Below are 16,792 nucleotides of genomic sequence, written 5' to 3' on the forward strand. Positions count from 1 at the left end.
CAGAGTCCAACGCGGGGCTGGAACTCAAAAACCTCAAGATCATGACCTGAGACAAAGTCGGACACTTAACCGACTGAGCCACCCAGGCACCCCACATCTGATGGTTTTCAAACTGTGATTTACATAGATCTTGAAAACTCTGAGTTGGGATCTCAGTGAATGATCTAAGAATGAAAATGAAGTTTAACCAGAAGCCCCCATACTCATTTCAACCAAAGTGATTTTGCTTTTCATGTGTGTTATGGAGATTGATTTCATAGAACATCTGAAAGGATGAAGGACTCCAATAATTACCGCAGAAATTGTAAAGGATTTCTAAATGGACAAAAATAGATTACTGGGAATCCTGTTAAGTCCTTCTGGGTTATTTCACTTGGAGAAGCCTGGACCTTCTGTTGTCTTTGAGGTATTTTACAACTCTGTAAGTTATAAAACACAGTAATGCAAGTGATTCTTGTCCATAGGAAGGCAAATTATTTTTTTCGGGTGAAATATTGCCTTGTGGGTATTGGCTTTGCATCTATTTGTAAACTTATTTATTACCTATATAGTATGTATGTCTTTGAATTATTTTGGGAACTAGTTGTCACATTTTACTGGCTCCCTCATTAATTAACGAGTTAAATCAAAGTCTTTGACAGGTGCTCATTTATATTAGTAGGAGATTCATACGTTTTTTTAAATTATCTTTTAAAACTTGTAAACAATTGGCAGCTACTGATATAAACATCATAATTCACAGAGAAGTTTTAGCCTACTGAATCTAAGTGACTTGCTGAAGTGACAGTAAATTGTCAGTGTCTGTCCTATGATAAACTCAGATTTCACAACTCCTGCCCACTGTCAACACCGCTGTGAGATACTGATCATTGATATTTTAAATTTGATGAGAAAATTTAAACTTATTAATACACAAATACTTTATGAATATCAAAGTATAAAGGTAAAGTCAATTAAATTTGTCACATATAAACAAAATCTGCTTTGTCTTATCCGAGAATATGTATATATAATTTGATTTAAACTTTAAAAGGACATGTTGGGACTGAAAAATTATTCTTTACCTCCTCAAGGGAGGTCCCCGGTCCACAAGAACTCTTTGGGTCTAAAGGAAGGACTCTCACCCTTTTGTTTTCTGCCTCAACACACATGATGGATAAGTCACATGTGTTACAGACTCCGTGGGAACAGTTATGATAATCTATCCATTACATACAAATTCCCACACACTGGCTAGAACTTCCCTTTCTTCCTGCATCAAGACAGCATATCAAAATGTAAATGAATGGGTGACTATTAAGGGTTTGTTTTGAAATACATATTTAAAAGGCAAATCATTTGGTAGAATTGGATATTTTACCAATGGTAAGGAATAAATTATCTGACCTATTTCCCAACCCTGGGACTCACTAGGTTACTTCACCTCCATGGCAGATAATCACCGGTTCAGAGAGATGTTAACCCTTCTTCTTATTTTTTAAGTTTATTTATTTATTTTGAAGGCGGGGGGGGGGGGGGGGGGGGGGGGCGGGGAGGAAGCTCCTGAGCAGAAAAGGGGCAGAGGGAGAGAATCCCAAGCAGTTTGTACTGTCAGCACAGAGCCCAGGGCAAGGCTCCTTCTCAAGGAGCCCTGAGATCATGACCTGAGCCTAAATCAAGAGTCAGATGCTTAAGGGAAAGAGCCACCCAAACACCCAGAGATGTTAACCCTTCTTTTGAATAAAAGGAGCAGAAGCAAATATCCACCAAAAAAAAAAAAAAAAAAAAAAAAAAAGTGGAAATTATCAAGAAACACAATTTAAGGAAAAACAAACTTTGAAGGAGATAATTAAAACTGAAAGAAAACAAATTTCTAAGGGAGGGTCCTAGACAAGAAAGGATTAAAGGAGACAAAAAGAAAAAGATAAAGACCACAGGAAGAAGCCAAACCAGTAAACAAACAAACAAACAACAAACAAACCCACCAGATTCCAAGGTCTTTATTTTGTTGTTTTCCAATGTAGAAAGTCTATACTCCTGTTATGGGTTGAGCTGTGAGCTGCGCCATACGCTCCCCCCACCCCCACCTCAATTAATATGTTGAAATCCTAATCCCCAGTACCTCACAACGTGACTTTATTTGGAGACAGGGTCTTTACAGAAATAACGTTCAAATGAGGTTGTTAGGGTGGGTTCCAAACCAGTAAAATTGGTATTTTTATAAAAAGGGGAAATTGAAAATAGACATGCACACAAGTATAACACTGTGTGAAGATAATGGCAGAAATCGGAGCAATGTTTCTACCACCCAAGGAACACCAAAGATTACCAGCAAACCACCAGAAACTAGGAGAGAGGCATGAAACAGATTTCTGCCTCACAACTCTTTGAAGGAACCAGCCCTGCTAAAGCATATATTTTAGACTCCTAACCTTCAGAACAGCGAAACAATTTCTTTTTAAAACACTCAATTTGTGGTACTTTATTACGGCAGCCCTACCAACGGCTTCCGAGACAGTTGCAGTGGTCCTCAAGAAGATGGGTCCATGTCTGTTTGTCCAAAGAGACGGCTCTCTCTGCTGTACATCTAGAAATTGGAGAGAATTAGGAACAGGGCAGACAGGAAACCAACAGCTGGACAGAAACTGCCAATTAGTGTTCATTCAATGAAAAAGGAGGAAAAGCAGACATTTTATTATGTGTATCCAAAATGCATTAAAATAATGAGAGGGTTACCAAGTGCTTCTAGGGTTCAGAATTCCATTCCTGGCAGCAAACAGGTCAGGCAAGGTGGAGGACATGATAAGCCTGATAAGTCAGACCCGCCCAGCAGTCTGGTTCTCCCTAGGCCTAAAATACTGCTGAGAACCTGAGTGCCTGCAGCTTGAATGGTAATTTTCTGGGTAAAACAGAACAAAATTAAAATACAGGCTAAATTTTAACTATTCTCTTTGAAAATGTGACTAAGGTGAGCTCTGTAAGTTTGCAAGGGTGATGAATAAAGAGTTACATTGTTCTCACTTATAGGACTTCTGGCCATGATATCCCTACATAGGAGTCCTGACACATCTTTCAAACAGGGAGAAGTGGCTACTGGCATTATCAAAATTGTAGCTTATGTGTGTATGAGTACACGAGGACAAAGAACATAATGATTCCTAAAGCTAGAAAACATTAAAAACAGGAGAGAAAGACTAAGTTTGAGCAATGAGAAACGTATTCAACATATATGCATCAAGAAAATATAACAACAATCACATATACAATTGCACAAAATAATTTGGCAAATGTCGCATCAGATTACTGGACTAGTTTGACTATACTGAGGTACTATGTTACATTTATCATGTGAAAACTTCATACCACAAACCATTCTTCCAGTCATCCCTGAATCTTGCTTTCCCCTAACAGTTCTGTTCCATCAACAAGGCGTGACTCCCATTCCCTTACGTAGACCAAGGTCAGTAGCACTGTGGAAAGCAGTGATAATAGACACACTCTCTTGCCTTGAAAAAGAATGTATGGTTTTCTCATTGTCAGTTGTCAAATGATTGTTACCAAGCTTGCATCACAGTTCTGGTTATATGATTTTTCTATTCTAGGATGTGCCCTACAGACATTATGCTCTTCCCTGGGTCATTATCCCTCTTTGCTTTTCTCCTTTGTCTGATCTGCTTGTATTTTGCTTTTTCTCCCTTTATTCAGTTGCATTGACTTGCTAAATCAAGTGAATTTTATATTCCATACTGTCACTTCTCCAGAATGTGGTCAATGGTCCCAGCCCCTGTCCAAACAGACTCTCCTTGTCATGAGGCCCATTATCTTATATGCCCTAACCTTTATTTCTCAAGAAGAATACTTGGATCTTAACATCCTTTATCCCCTAGCTGAATAAACAATTGGGGTAGATATCTGTTTTGGGGGAGGGAAGTCAGGTTCGTTCCCAGTGTTTTCAAGCACTCATAGCCCTACTTCTACCTGACACAAATAAATAAAACATCTTCATTTGTGCATTTCCACCACCTTTCTTTTCCCTTACTCTTACAACTCAGTCACTTACTGCCCTTGTTATAAACAGCACGAGGCTGGGAATCAAAATTTTGGAATTTTTAAAACCTTTTAACAACCTTCTTACTCTATAGAAAAAAAAGTCTAGGAAAACCCTTTAGCTTTTTTTAATATTCTCACCTATAAAATGGAATATTTATCATCACTACCACACAAAATTATTATGAAATTGCCTGAAAAATGCCTGATCTGACTGAAGTTAGAAAAATTAGCATATTATTAAGACATTAGATGTTTGAGAACCTTGCCTGAGCGAAGTCCATGAGTTGGAGACAGGTGAACTAAACCTTATGTAAAGGTTCAGAAGAATTCCAGGTAAGAGAATATTGGCCCAGAAAGTAGGGTCAGATTTTGATATGTTAAACAAATTAATGAAAAAAAATTATAGAAGTAAGACTATCTGAGGAGAGTTTGAAGAAGATGGCATTTGTTCAAAACAAATAAAAGCTTCTGATCATGCCACTGCCCCTGGAATTCTATTCTCCCTTCTCTCCTACTGAGCCAAATTTTTTCAGCTCTCTGATAATTCCAGCCAACATTGATCTTGCCTCTTCCTGATCTCCCAGTGCACAGAAGATCTAGATCATTTACTTGGGCCCTTAATTAATAGGCCTTTGCATGTTGGCTTGATTTCTAGGCATTCTTTCATGTTAATATTCAAGCACGTCTTAGGTTCAAATGATTTATAGCAGTCCATGGGGCTAGACACTGTGTTACACATTATATGTTATGCCAACCATCTGCCTCTATCCTATAATGCTTTCAGATTTCTGCTTCTATTTCCTAGACTTTATGTGTTATTGTATTGTCTAGGAAAGGCCAATTTCCTAAAATTTTCTTCTAGATCTTAGAAAATCCTTTTCAACAGTATCTCTTTCTCTTACATATTCATAATTATATTTCCCCTTTTTTTGCAGTATTTCTTCATACTCACCATATTGGCTCATACTACCTCCCTGCACAGTTAAGCACCAGACGAGGGGCGCCTGGGTGGCGCAGTCGGTTGAGCGTCCGACTTCAACCAGGTCACGATCTCGCGGTCCGTGAGTTCGAGCCCCGCGTCGGGCTCTGGGCTGATGGCTCAGAGCCTGGAGCCTGTTTCCGATTCTGTGTCTCCCTCTCTCTCTGCCCCTTGCCCGTTCATGCTCTGTCTCTCTCTGTCCCAAAAATAAATAAACGTTGAAAAAAAAAAAAAAAAAAAAGCACCAGACGAATCCTCTTTTCAGATACACAACTGGTCTGGGTTGACGTCTACAACTTGTATTTCTATAAACTTCTTCTGGAACAGCCCACTTCCTGGCTTGCTGACACTCTAAACAGGGCCTCCCACTTTTTGACATCTGCGTCATACAACTTCACTTTTACAAAAGATCTACCTAAGTACTTGTTTTCATTAACCACCCCCCACCAAAATCTAAGGGAAGTTTTGTTTTTATGAAAATAGGTGGAAAGTAAAAATGGCATTCAGCATTGGTTTTGCAGCAGGCCAGTATAAAGGTAGAAGGCACCGCCAAGGCTTCTTTCCCAGCGCTACACTCGGCATCTCAACATCTAGCTGCTGTAGCTTTGAACTGTGTCTGTGAGCATCTCTGCTTTATCTTATTTTGTGCACCCAGTAGCAAGATGAGTCCTGAAGTACCAGAAAAACCTGAGAGGTTATTTTGGGGGCCTAGGAAAGCTCCAAATCTTTTTTCATATAAACTAATGGTAATTGCTATGCTTTATCCCATTTCTGTTTACAAAAGATTTCATAGAAACACTCCACTTTTGGATAGTGGGGGAAACCTGTATACTAACCATCACTCTCCTGACCTCTTTTTCTCAACTAGTATATTTTACCTGTGGAGATTCCACTTCCCGTGATGCAGTGCTTCACCTCCGCAACCTCCATGTTACTTCCTCCCCTCACTTTTTTTTTTCTGGCATTACAGGTTCTAACTGGGTATAAAAAGAGAGGTCTTCTAAACCATGTGAATATACTTAAGACTACTGAACTGTATACAAAAAAAAAAACAACCAGTAAACATGATAAATTTGCTGTTTGTTTTTTTTACCATAATTCAAAAAAAAAAAAAAAAAAGAGAGAGAGAGTTAGCTCTTTTTTTTTTTTTTTTAAATTTTTTTTTTTTTTTTTTTCAACGTTTATTTATTTTTGGGACAGAGAGAGACAGAGCATGAACGGGGGAGGGGCAGAGAGAGAGGGAGACACAGAACCGGAAACAGGCTCCAGGCTCTGAGCCATCAGCCCAGAGCCCGACGCGGGGCTCGAACTCACGGACCGCGAGATCGTGACCTGGCTGAAGTCGGACGCTTAACCGACTGCGCCACCCAGGCGCCCCGAGAGTTAGCTCTTGATTAGGTTTAAGAAAAAGGAAAAGGATAGAAGACAGCCAGCCTTATGGCTACCCTCAAAAGGCAGCAGATAAGTGGCAGAGGGTTGCTGCCCAGATTTTTATTTGAACACAAACTAGCTTTTGTGAAAGGAGACACAGACCCTGGGGGTGAGGATGGAGGGGGGAAGGTCTTCTTAACTACTTTCAGTTGAGCATAACAAAAGTAAGCCACTAATTGTCTTTCCTTATAGACCCAAAGACATTGTAGCTGATGGAAATTCCCCTGGATTCCAGCACTAAGTTGAAGGTCACTGTCAACTGCAAATTTTCACCTTTTTCTCACCTTTGTAGGTACATGTGTAAGGAAGAGACAATTTTATTAGGAGCCACTATCAAGCTGCTGTTTTACAGAAACAGCTCATTTTAAAAGAAAGCTCATTTAAAGCCACCTGGGTGGGTCAGTCAGTTAAGCATTGGACTCTTGATTTCTGCTCAGGTCATGATCTCACAGTTCTTGGGTTCCAGTCCCTCAACAGCTCGGTGTCGACAGGGTGGAGTCTGCTTAAGATTCTCTGCCTCCTTCTCTCTCTCTGCTCCTCCCCTGCTCATGAGGTCTCTCTTTCTCAAAATCAAATAAACATTAAAAAAGGGAAAGCTCATTAAAATATTTCAAATCAACTTTCCATTCATATTTAAAAATTTTCAACTAAGAAAAAAAGCAGCCTGATATTGAGTCCCTGAAAATTTTAGAAACTGATTAGAATGGGAGTAGAAGAAACTATGAACTATTAAGATGGGAAATGAGAGGTTCCAGGCATTTTCAAACATTTAAAACATGGTCTAATAACATGAAGAAGACAAGAAGAAGACATTACAAAGAGCCATCCTGGTAAATAAAATTATTTTTCAACCAGCTTAAGGGAATAACTGTCTTCAATATTGGCCTAATGAGGGGTAGATTGTTCATTAACACATAGCCAACATTCCAGCTGTGCAGGGAACTAAGAAGAGAATATACTAAGTCCACTGCTCTCTGGAATCATCAGTCCATGTATAAATCTTATGGAAAAAGATAATCACTTATTCCACAAGTATTTATTATATAGATACAGAATCAGTTTTACTTCTTAAATGAGCAGAATCAGCAGTTACCTTCCATGGTGTGTTATAATGGAGAATTTCACTGCTTCTGATTGCTCACCAGCCACCTTTTTAACTTCCTTTCCACCCAAAAGGTAATGTTCCCATTAACACCAAACCTCTCAGTTAACACCTATGCTTTTCTCATATTAACTAGTTGCTACCTTCAGAGGCAGGAAGAAGGAATGCACTCAAAAGGCAAGTCATATTAGGAGACATTTAGTTTTCTTTTATGTTTATTTCAGTTGGTTTTACTCAGATCCTACCAAATGAAACCATCATGTACGTGCTAGGAAATATGCACAGATGAACAAAGAACCATCCTAGTCCTCAAAGGAACTTGAGGAGGGAAAACTCACCTTAGCACAAGAGTCTACGGGAGAAAACAGAAGGGGGCTGTTGATAGTGAACTAAATTGGGAGAAGGTGGTCTCAGGGTAGAGCCAGGGATTCTTTCATCCCTTTCAAATCCTGGTTCAGCAATGAAGACAGTCTTAGAGCCTTGCTTTGATCTACTGACTGGAGAAGAGGCCATTCACTTCCATTCCAGCTGTCCCCATATCTCTATCAAAGCTTGAGAGCTCAAGGAAGGTCTGATCCTGGATAATTAACACTTGAAAGCCAGGAATAAGTCCTAACATTGAGAATTGCACCCACTTATCAGTTTTTTAGAACACAGACCTACTGCACGCATTCATTTCTAAGCACCACAGAATGTAGCAGAGGCCTTGCAATGGTGCGGAATTATGTGAGCAGTCTTAGGGAAAAGTAAACACTACTGTTCACTGCCTGACAAGTTGATTCATTCACTCACCTCGCGACTTCTTGAGGACCTTCTACGTGCCAATCACTGGATACATATAAGATGCTATACAAGCATACAATCTGGGGGACCAAACCAAACCATCCAAAACAGATTTTCTAAATGCTTTATTAGCTATGTGTCTCACCCTTACAGGGATGCATCTAAGCTGAAACAGTCTACATCTCAATGATGTGGACCTGTTCAGCCTTCAACCTTTGGCTTTCTTTTATTGCCAGTAACATTAGGATTTTTCAAGATATTGCCTGTGTTATTAGAAACCATTAGTCAGAAAATTAGAATTCATTAGCAGACAGATAATGTGCTTGCTACTATGATATATGGGACTATATTTATCCTGCAGTGTAACATATCTTCTTCATCAGTGCAGGAACAGGACGATCTTTCATCTGGATGAAATAGCCTTGAAAGCTTCGTCACTGCAGTGCAGCAAAAAGCTACTAAAATGGTTCTTCCCAGACTCTTTTTTGCTGAATAAAAAAAAAAAAAAAAAAAAAAAAAAAGACTGCACCACCTCCCAAGGGCTTCCATGCAGTTGCTATAGCAACACTACATCTGAGTCAGAACTATTAACAATCACCATGGCAACAAGTGTCTCACTTGCCATTTCCAGAAACTCATTGCGTTTGGACTAGAATCATCGCACCATGTAAAAAGGGGTGGAGTTTTCCTCTCACTAGGAAACAGGATACTTTCTCCAAATAACTTATCCAAAAGACGTTTTAAATGAAATAAAATTATAAGGGAATCATGCCACCATAAGCTGATTATCCTCTTTTCTGAACTATTATAGTTTAATGGAAATGGTTAATATGTTAATATGGCGGATTCACTTTTCCCACTAGGATTCGGTAGAATATTTGGTATATAAAAAGTTCCTATTTTTTACATTCTCATAACTGTTTTCTCTTGCCCAGCTCCTTTTTGTCTCTGCTAATTTCCCTTCCTTCACTCTGTCAAACACCCTCTTGAATATTTAGCAGAGCAAAATTCTTTAGAGATTTGTGGATCACACTTGTCAAGTTAGAAACAGCAGAAAGGATCACACATATTTCTGGAATTGCACCAATAATGGAGTGTGTGATACTCTAGGAGAAGTAGTCATGGGGGCTGTGGGGCCACTTTGGTCCCTTCATCATGCACAAGACGGTAAAATCGCAAGAGAGGGGAGTGTCCAGATTTTCATCCAGAGTATGGCCTCCGCAAGTAGTTGGACACTAGAGCAAAATCAATACACTGCAGCTCCAGTCTGAAAACTCCTGGGCCATCTCTACACTCATGTCGCCTTGCTTCCCTATATGTCCCAGAACACCTCTGTACCTCCTGATCCCAGAGCTCTCACCATGCCATGTCATGTCACACAATGACATTTTCTTGGGATTTGCAACCTGGTTCAGACTTGCTAAGGCCAGATAAGTTTGGCCAGTAGATTTCAGAACAGGTTTTCACATGTATGGACCAAAAAAAAAACATGCATGAATTTTCCAAAACCAAAAGCCAAATTACATTAAATTCCAATTTGACTTTTTTTCTTTTCTAAGTATCTTGTTTAGTGAAAACAGATTCTATGTTCTGATATGCCCTTTTTTCCCTCAGAGCTCTCACACCTTGGAGAATGAAGTCAGGCTCTAGAACTAGGAAGCTTGAATGCAGAGACCACCACTGTACCAGTGATGAGAGAAGGGAAATGGAGGTGACCCTTCTTTTCACTGAGAATCCTAGGTTATTGACTCTTCTTACGTAGGATTTGTTTAGAATAAAATTTGGAGGAGGGGAGAGGCAGGCAAATTGGTGTCGCAGTAAGCCAATGTGATAGGAAGTCCTTGAGGAAAGACTCACCAGCCTGCTATTGAGAAGTTAGAAGGACTCCAAGGTCAGGGTGACATCAGGCTGAAAGCTGAGGGCTATCCTATAGCCAGGGTACACAATCATTCAGAAAGAAGAAAAATGTTGCATTTTGTAATGAACCCACCTCTGAATGAGGCTCTCACATGACTCCCCTGGCCCTGAATACCCAAGAAAATACACACTTGAACCTTCTCCAGAAAATGTGATACTGGAATATTCACATTTACAATTTCCTCTGAAATTCTAAAATTTGTCTACAGACTACTGAATTTTTCTGTAACTTTTTCCCATGTTCTAAATGAAATCAAGCCAAAGCCCCTCTGGAAAAGAAAGCAGTGGTTTTTGTGACTGAGCGTAAACAGTCAAATTAAGTGTTTGGCTACATAGTAGTAGTCAGTGTAAAGGACTTCATCTGGGAGACGCCTACTGATGGGCATTTGCCATGGCTATTTGTACACCAAACTGTAAGTAAATGGTATAAGTACCAGCTTTGGAGTCAAATCCCTTATTCCTTTCTTTACTAGCTGTGAAACTGTGGTAAGTTAGTGACTTGATCACACCCACATTTTTTCCTCATCTTTGAGATGGAGCTAAGAATACGTAGTTCACAGAACTGTTCCAACGATTAAATGAATTAATCTATACACAAAACACCTAGAACAGAAAAAAAAAAAAAGAAAGAAAGAAAGAAAGAAAGAAAGAAAGAAAGAAAGAAAGAAAGAAAGAAAGAAAAAGGTTGTGTTATATAATGAACCCACCTCTGAGTGATAGTAAATCCTACTGGTACTCAAACACTATTACATTATAGTTGGATTCAGTTTGTCTATATACTCATTGCTTCCTACTCATACAGATATAAATTGGTTTTTTGCTTTAAAAATTGTTCAGGGGCACCTGGGTGGCTCAGTCAGTTAAGCATCAGACTCTTGATTTCTGCTCAGGTCATAATCCCAAGGTCATGAGATCAAGCCCTGCATCAGGCTCTATGTTGGGCATGGAGCCTGTTTAAGATTCTCCCTCACCACCCCCCCCCCATTAACACACATACACTTTAAAAAACAAAATGTTCATTAACTATATTCATTCTTCATCTATTCAACAAATGTTTACCTCTGAAAGGCAGAGACAAGATGTAGGTCTTGCCTCGTAGGAATTATAATTTGCTAATGTTGAAAAGAGTAGTATGGGAGGAGAAGCATTGCAAACAAGATTCCAGTTTTGGAACTAAACAAGGGGTTTTTACCAGGTAGGTGAAGTATTCCTGCATTAATATTTGTGGACTGCTCTCTTCTCAAACACAACTTCTAATAGGTAAAAATACCCACGGGCTTTTGTACTCCATTTGTGAAGCTATAGTGTGGTTTGTCCCAATACTGCCATTAAAATCGCCTAGTATAAAGCGTGTGTTACTCTTGGCTATAAAAATAAAAGTTCCCTATAGACTAGAACTTGGCAAACATAGTTTGATTAAGTTGGGCTATTTTTATTTTATGCTCAAAAGGAAGCAACATGCCCTAGTGAATCAAGCTGTTTTGAAGTCCGAAAATGGGAGTTTTCATTCCGACTCTGCCACTGAGTTATATTTGGAAAGTTCCTCAGTGTTTTCCCCATTTGAAAAAAGTGGAGAATAGTTTCTGCCCCTATATTTTATTATAATGAAGGGGAATAAAAGTGTTCAATGTTATCATGAATCCTAATTCTTTCACATGCTGTCTCAGAACAGAAACTGGAATGTACTGGTTCTGTTTGTTTCTTATGCTACAAAATAAGAGCAAGTGAATATAATCAATCCAGCCCAATTTAGCCATGTGCAAACAGACCTTCCAGGTTCAGAGACTGAACCTTCTGAGAGAATTCAGTCCTGTTCACCCACAATAAAAGAGCAAGTACGTAGAGAGAGGGGCACCCATCTTCTGAGCTCCAATTCAAACATTTTGTTTTGTTATTTGTGCAGTGCAATAGATTTTTCACTAATTCCCTTCTCACAGCAATTCACAAAATTAGGAAATAAATTGCTTTGAGATATACTCTACTTCTACTTCTTTCAAGAAAGCTCATGGAAGACAGCAGAGGAGTTTTATCTTACGCGCGCGCACACACACACACACACACACACACACACACACACACACACCCTAAAGCAAAATCATTTAGTTATCACTATCCCAAGTCCATCCTAGGTAAAATCAACTGCAAGAGTGGCCTGATAGAGCAGTGAACTGTCCAGGTCCACCCTGAACCAGGAAGTCCTGTAAAATCAGCAGGTTGCTGAAAGTCAGCAGTAATTCTCAATGACAGAATTCTACTTTACTCCACCAAGTGTTTCCTAGTCTCTCCAGCTTGAAGATTCTTTCTTATAAAACCTTCAAATCTGCTTATCTGGCAAACTTTTGAAAAAAGGTTATGGGGTACCTGGGTAGCTCAGTTGGTTAAGCATCTGACTTCGGCTCAGGTCATGATTTCATACTTTGTGAGTTCAAGCCCCGCGTTGGGCTCTGTGCTGACAGTTCAGAGCATGGAGCCTGCTTCAGATTCTGTGTCTCCCTTTCTCTCTGCCCCTTTCCTGTCCTGCTCATTCTGTCTCTCAAAAATAAAGAAACATTAAAAAAAAAAAAAAGGTTACATGTTCTCTTTGGGCAGAAACTCTATGTTATGTTTGTTTTCCTTACAGCAGCTAAGACAAATAACTTGTATGTCCTTGTTAATAAAGGTTTTGATTTTAGAGTTCCGTGAAGACAAAAAATTAAAATACTTGCTGACTGCTGCTGATATATGGACAAGGGAAATGATTCCATCTGGGGACACTGGTTGCAGCTTCCTTTGCAACCTCGCCTACTGAAATCAGATAGTGTTTGAGGTATATATATTGAATCAAGATCTCTCTGGGGTGCCTGGGTGTTTCAGTCAGTTAAGTGTCTGATTTCAGCTCGGGTCATGATCTCAGTTTGTGCTTTCAAGCCCCCGGTCGGGCTCTGTGCTGACAGCTCAGAGCCTGGAGCCTGCTTCGGATTCTGTATCTCCTTCTCTCTCTGCCCCTCCCCCACTTGTGCTCTGTCTCTCTCTCTCTCAAAAAAATAAATAAATGTAAAAAAAATTTTTTTAAGATCTCTCTAGTAATATTGCCTTATGCATATGCATCTTAAGGCCAAGGGCAGAGATGGTTCAACTCCACCTTAATTAATCAAGTGTGAAGTAGAGAAATATCTAGAAACATGAGTAGTACCTACCATTTTGAAGTATTTAGATGGTCTTTGCGGTTTAGACATTCCAAATGTTATAATATCATATTCAAATTGACTGTTACTACCAGAGATCCACCCCGGACTTGAGAGTCCCTTTGACCTTCTGTTAAGTAGGCAGTCCCAACATTTCAGTTAAAACAAACAAACAAACAAACAAAACTTAATTAGGGTTCTTTGGTTGCTAGCAACAGAGACAGCTCTGGTTACTTTGAACAAGGGCTGTAATACTGGAAAGTGACTGGGCAATGCACATGATCAAACAGAAGCCTGAAGAACCCAACTTAAAACAGTTAAGAACCAGGTAGCTCCCAAAGGTCTCAGCATTATCTCAGCAGATGCTTCCAGTGAGCAAGCTTTGGGGTTTTGTTTTGGCCAAGAGAGTGTTATTAGCTAAGGTTAGGGCACATGTTCAGTGCTTGGCTGTCCCGGAGAGAGAATCTAGGAGTAGGAACCTCCAAGGAAGGCCATGATTCCATAGAAACAGGATGGGCTCCAGAATTCACCAATCCACTAAGATTGCAGCCCATGTAGGGAGAGAATTTGCCCCCCACTACATCCACTCGCCAAATATCAAGAAGTTTTAAGCAATGGGAAAAAGGATATTGTTTGCCTCCAAAACAACAAACATCCACTACAACCAACATCCCACTTTCTCTTCTGCCATAGATATATCATTAGATCTATTCTGTTAGCCCTTAACAGACAAAGTGGGGAAATTATATGTGCCTGCTGTTTAGAACCTTGCTAATGAACTTGAGCCATCAGCTAGCACAATTTCCCTAGTACTATATTCTTCTTACTCTTATGCCCCTCTGGATCACAGCACGTAATCCAGGTGCTCCGTTCAGTAACATTTTGCAACACTGCTACTATCCCCACCTGCCTTGCTTCAAAGATGATGATAACCAAAATGACAGTGGCAGCTTTTCATATTTTCCAAGTTTAACAAAGGAAGGAGGTTTCTGTAATATTAACATGCATTTGGATGGGAATAAGCAACTAAAGCAACTGGCTGTGCAAGGTTTATGATGTCTAAACTCCCACCAAGCTGCTATCATCTCTCTATAGGTCTCCTGGTCATTGGGAGCCAAGCTTAGAATTGACAAAAATCAGGGCAATGCCTTTCCTGGTCATGATACCTGTAAGCAAGCAAATAATGAGGATGACCTACTATTCACCATATTGGCATGTTTAGTACCAGTCACCCAGAAAACAAGCTGGGGAGCAAAGACAGGACTTGCATTCGTACAAGGCTTCAAAAGAAAGATACTGCATGTCCATGTTCTGCAATTTCTCTCCAATATTTACACATTATAATATGACAGCATAATGTATATTTACTCTGATTACTAGGTCATTTTCACTTCCCAGCTATTTGGCTGATAATTGCTATTCACTGTGTTTCCTAAATGCTAAATGAGCAACACGCTAGTGCTGATGAAAGTTGTACGTGCCATTTTAGTGCTGTGCCAGAAAAAGCAGCCGGAACCATGGGGGTGCCAATTGCAAAGGCTTACTCTGTACTGACCCAGCCTTAGGTCCTCAGTTTTTCATTCAATGTTTCAGAAGTCATCGCTTCACTTAACACATTCAAAGTAATAGAAATAATGGTTTTTGTGATTCATTTATGCTGCTGGTTAGCCAACAAACTAAATCCAAAAGATCCTGAATTATCTATATTTTAATTGGGTCTTTACCGTGAATACACAATCCAAATAATTGCCAACTCTTTCTTCTTTTCTATGAGTTTATAGGCCAAAATTTGCTTATCTTTCCTGCTGGTTTTCAAAAACTTCAGATGTCTGCATTAGCTATAGAAACACACAGATACACTTTAAGATGTGGCATTTCCTGCCCAATAAAAACCCTTTGAAAAAGTGTTCCTCCCAAACTCTGATTTTAGATGTATCCTATCTACAGCTTTCCAGGCCTAGACTCCCCCCACTCCCCCCCCCCCAAAAAAAAAAGAAGAAGAAGATAAAAGCTGAGGATATCATGCTTGGCTTTGTTTTCTGAGGTTTGGGATAAAGATCAGTAACAGCACTGGTGTGACCTAATGAGTTTCATCTGCTTCTGGGTTTTAGGGGAGCACACATTCAGACATAGGTTTGCAGAGCTGTGAGGAATAAAGACATCAAACACTAAGGAGTTGAAGCAGAGAGAGTAAACCTGCATGTCCTTCATACACAAAGCTCCATGCTTACCTGTTTGGCTTGTAGCCCTGCTTCCAGTGAGGTGCACAGTGTTATGCAATGACCTGGGGCTAGAGTATAAAGTCAGGAAGGATAAAGGGGGTAAAGCAAGGCTTGGTATTTTGCAAGTCTGTTCAAGGTAGGTTACAGAATGGATAATTATTCCCAGCGCTTGCCTCTTGAGTACACAAATCAGGCAGATATTGCTAGGAGATAATTACAGGTGTTTCCACAAAACCAACAGGGAAGTTTGGTAGTTCTGGATTATGGTTGCAGAGGTGACTTGGCAGCAAAGAAAACTTAATTATTTAAGCCACAGGGGAAAGTGAGAGACAAACAGTTGTTTCAGAAGTGTCATAAATTCAAGAATAAGTATTCTGTCATACATACAGTTTGGAAAGTTAAAAACAGAGTGGCACTACCAATGACAACAAAAATTATTCCACCATATTAGCTTTCCTAACTTTTTCATTTCACCCTTGCTTCGAGCCCCAAATTCCTTCTCTCCACAGCACTGTTTTATCTGGATATACAGACCATAATTATAGCCATTTGCCACCATTTCACTCTATTTTGGGCTCCAAATATCTCTGGTACATCTTGATTTAACCCTTTGTCCTTGTTGGTGGTTTGTCTGAAACTTCATAGAAAGCTAACTAGTCTTCTGTATTAACATTTGACTTCCATTCCCTTTTCACAAGCTAAGCAAGACATTAAATCTCCCTGGGCCTTAGCAGCACCATTTGTAGCATAACATCTACCATGCCCAACTTACAGGATTATTTCAGGAATCAAAAGAGATGAATATAGGGGTGCCTGGGTGGCTCAGTCGGTTGAGTGTCTGACTTCAGCCCAGGTCTTGATCTCATGGTTCATGAGTTCAAGTCCCCCATGGGGCTCTGTGCTGTCAGAGCAAAACCAACTTCGGATCCTGTGTCCCTCTCTATCTCTCTCAAAAATAAACATTAAAAAAAGAGATGAATATAAAATATACTTTAAAACTACAAAGTGCAAAATGAACAGAAGTTGATTCTCTGTATTTTCTTGGTTTGGGAAAATTTGGAAAATAAAGAAATGCAAACACAAAGTCTTTTCTCAGATGCACAGCTTTATATTAGGGCTAAAAAGTCTCCTTTCTCATTTCTGTGCAGTCACCTGGGGCAACTCC

The 16,792-nt window shown here is 39.7% G+C and overlaps 1 long non-coding RNA gene across 1 annotated transcript in view; it reads right to left on the reverse strand.

Moving 5' to 3' along the window:
• Window positions 1–1,863: 1,863 nt before the first annotated feature.
• Window positions 1,864–16,792, reverse strand: part of LOC147577440 (uncharacterized) — a 111,262-nt gene continuing 96,333 nt past the window's right edge. Inside the window, exon 3 of the long non-coding RNA XR_015240550.1 lies at window positions 1,864–2,566. This is a non-coding gene — a long non-coding RNA (uncharacterized LOC147577440). The remainder of the gene's footprint in view (window positions 2,567–16,792) is intronic.

Source organism: Puma concolor, chromosome C2, assembly GCF_028749965.1.
Source record: "Puma concolor isolate L17-30 chromosome C2, mPumCon1.1.hap2, whole genome shotgun sequence".
Classification (NCBI taxonomy): Eukaryota; Metazoa; Chordata; class Mammalia; order Carnivora; family Felidae; genus Puma; species Puma concolor.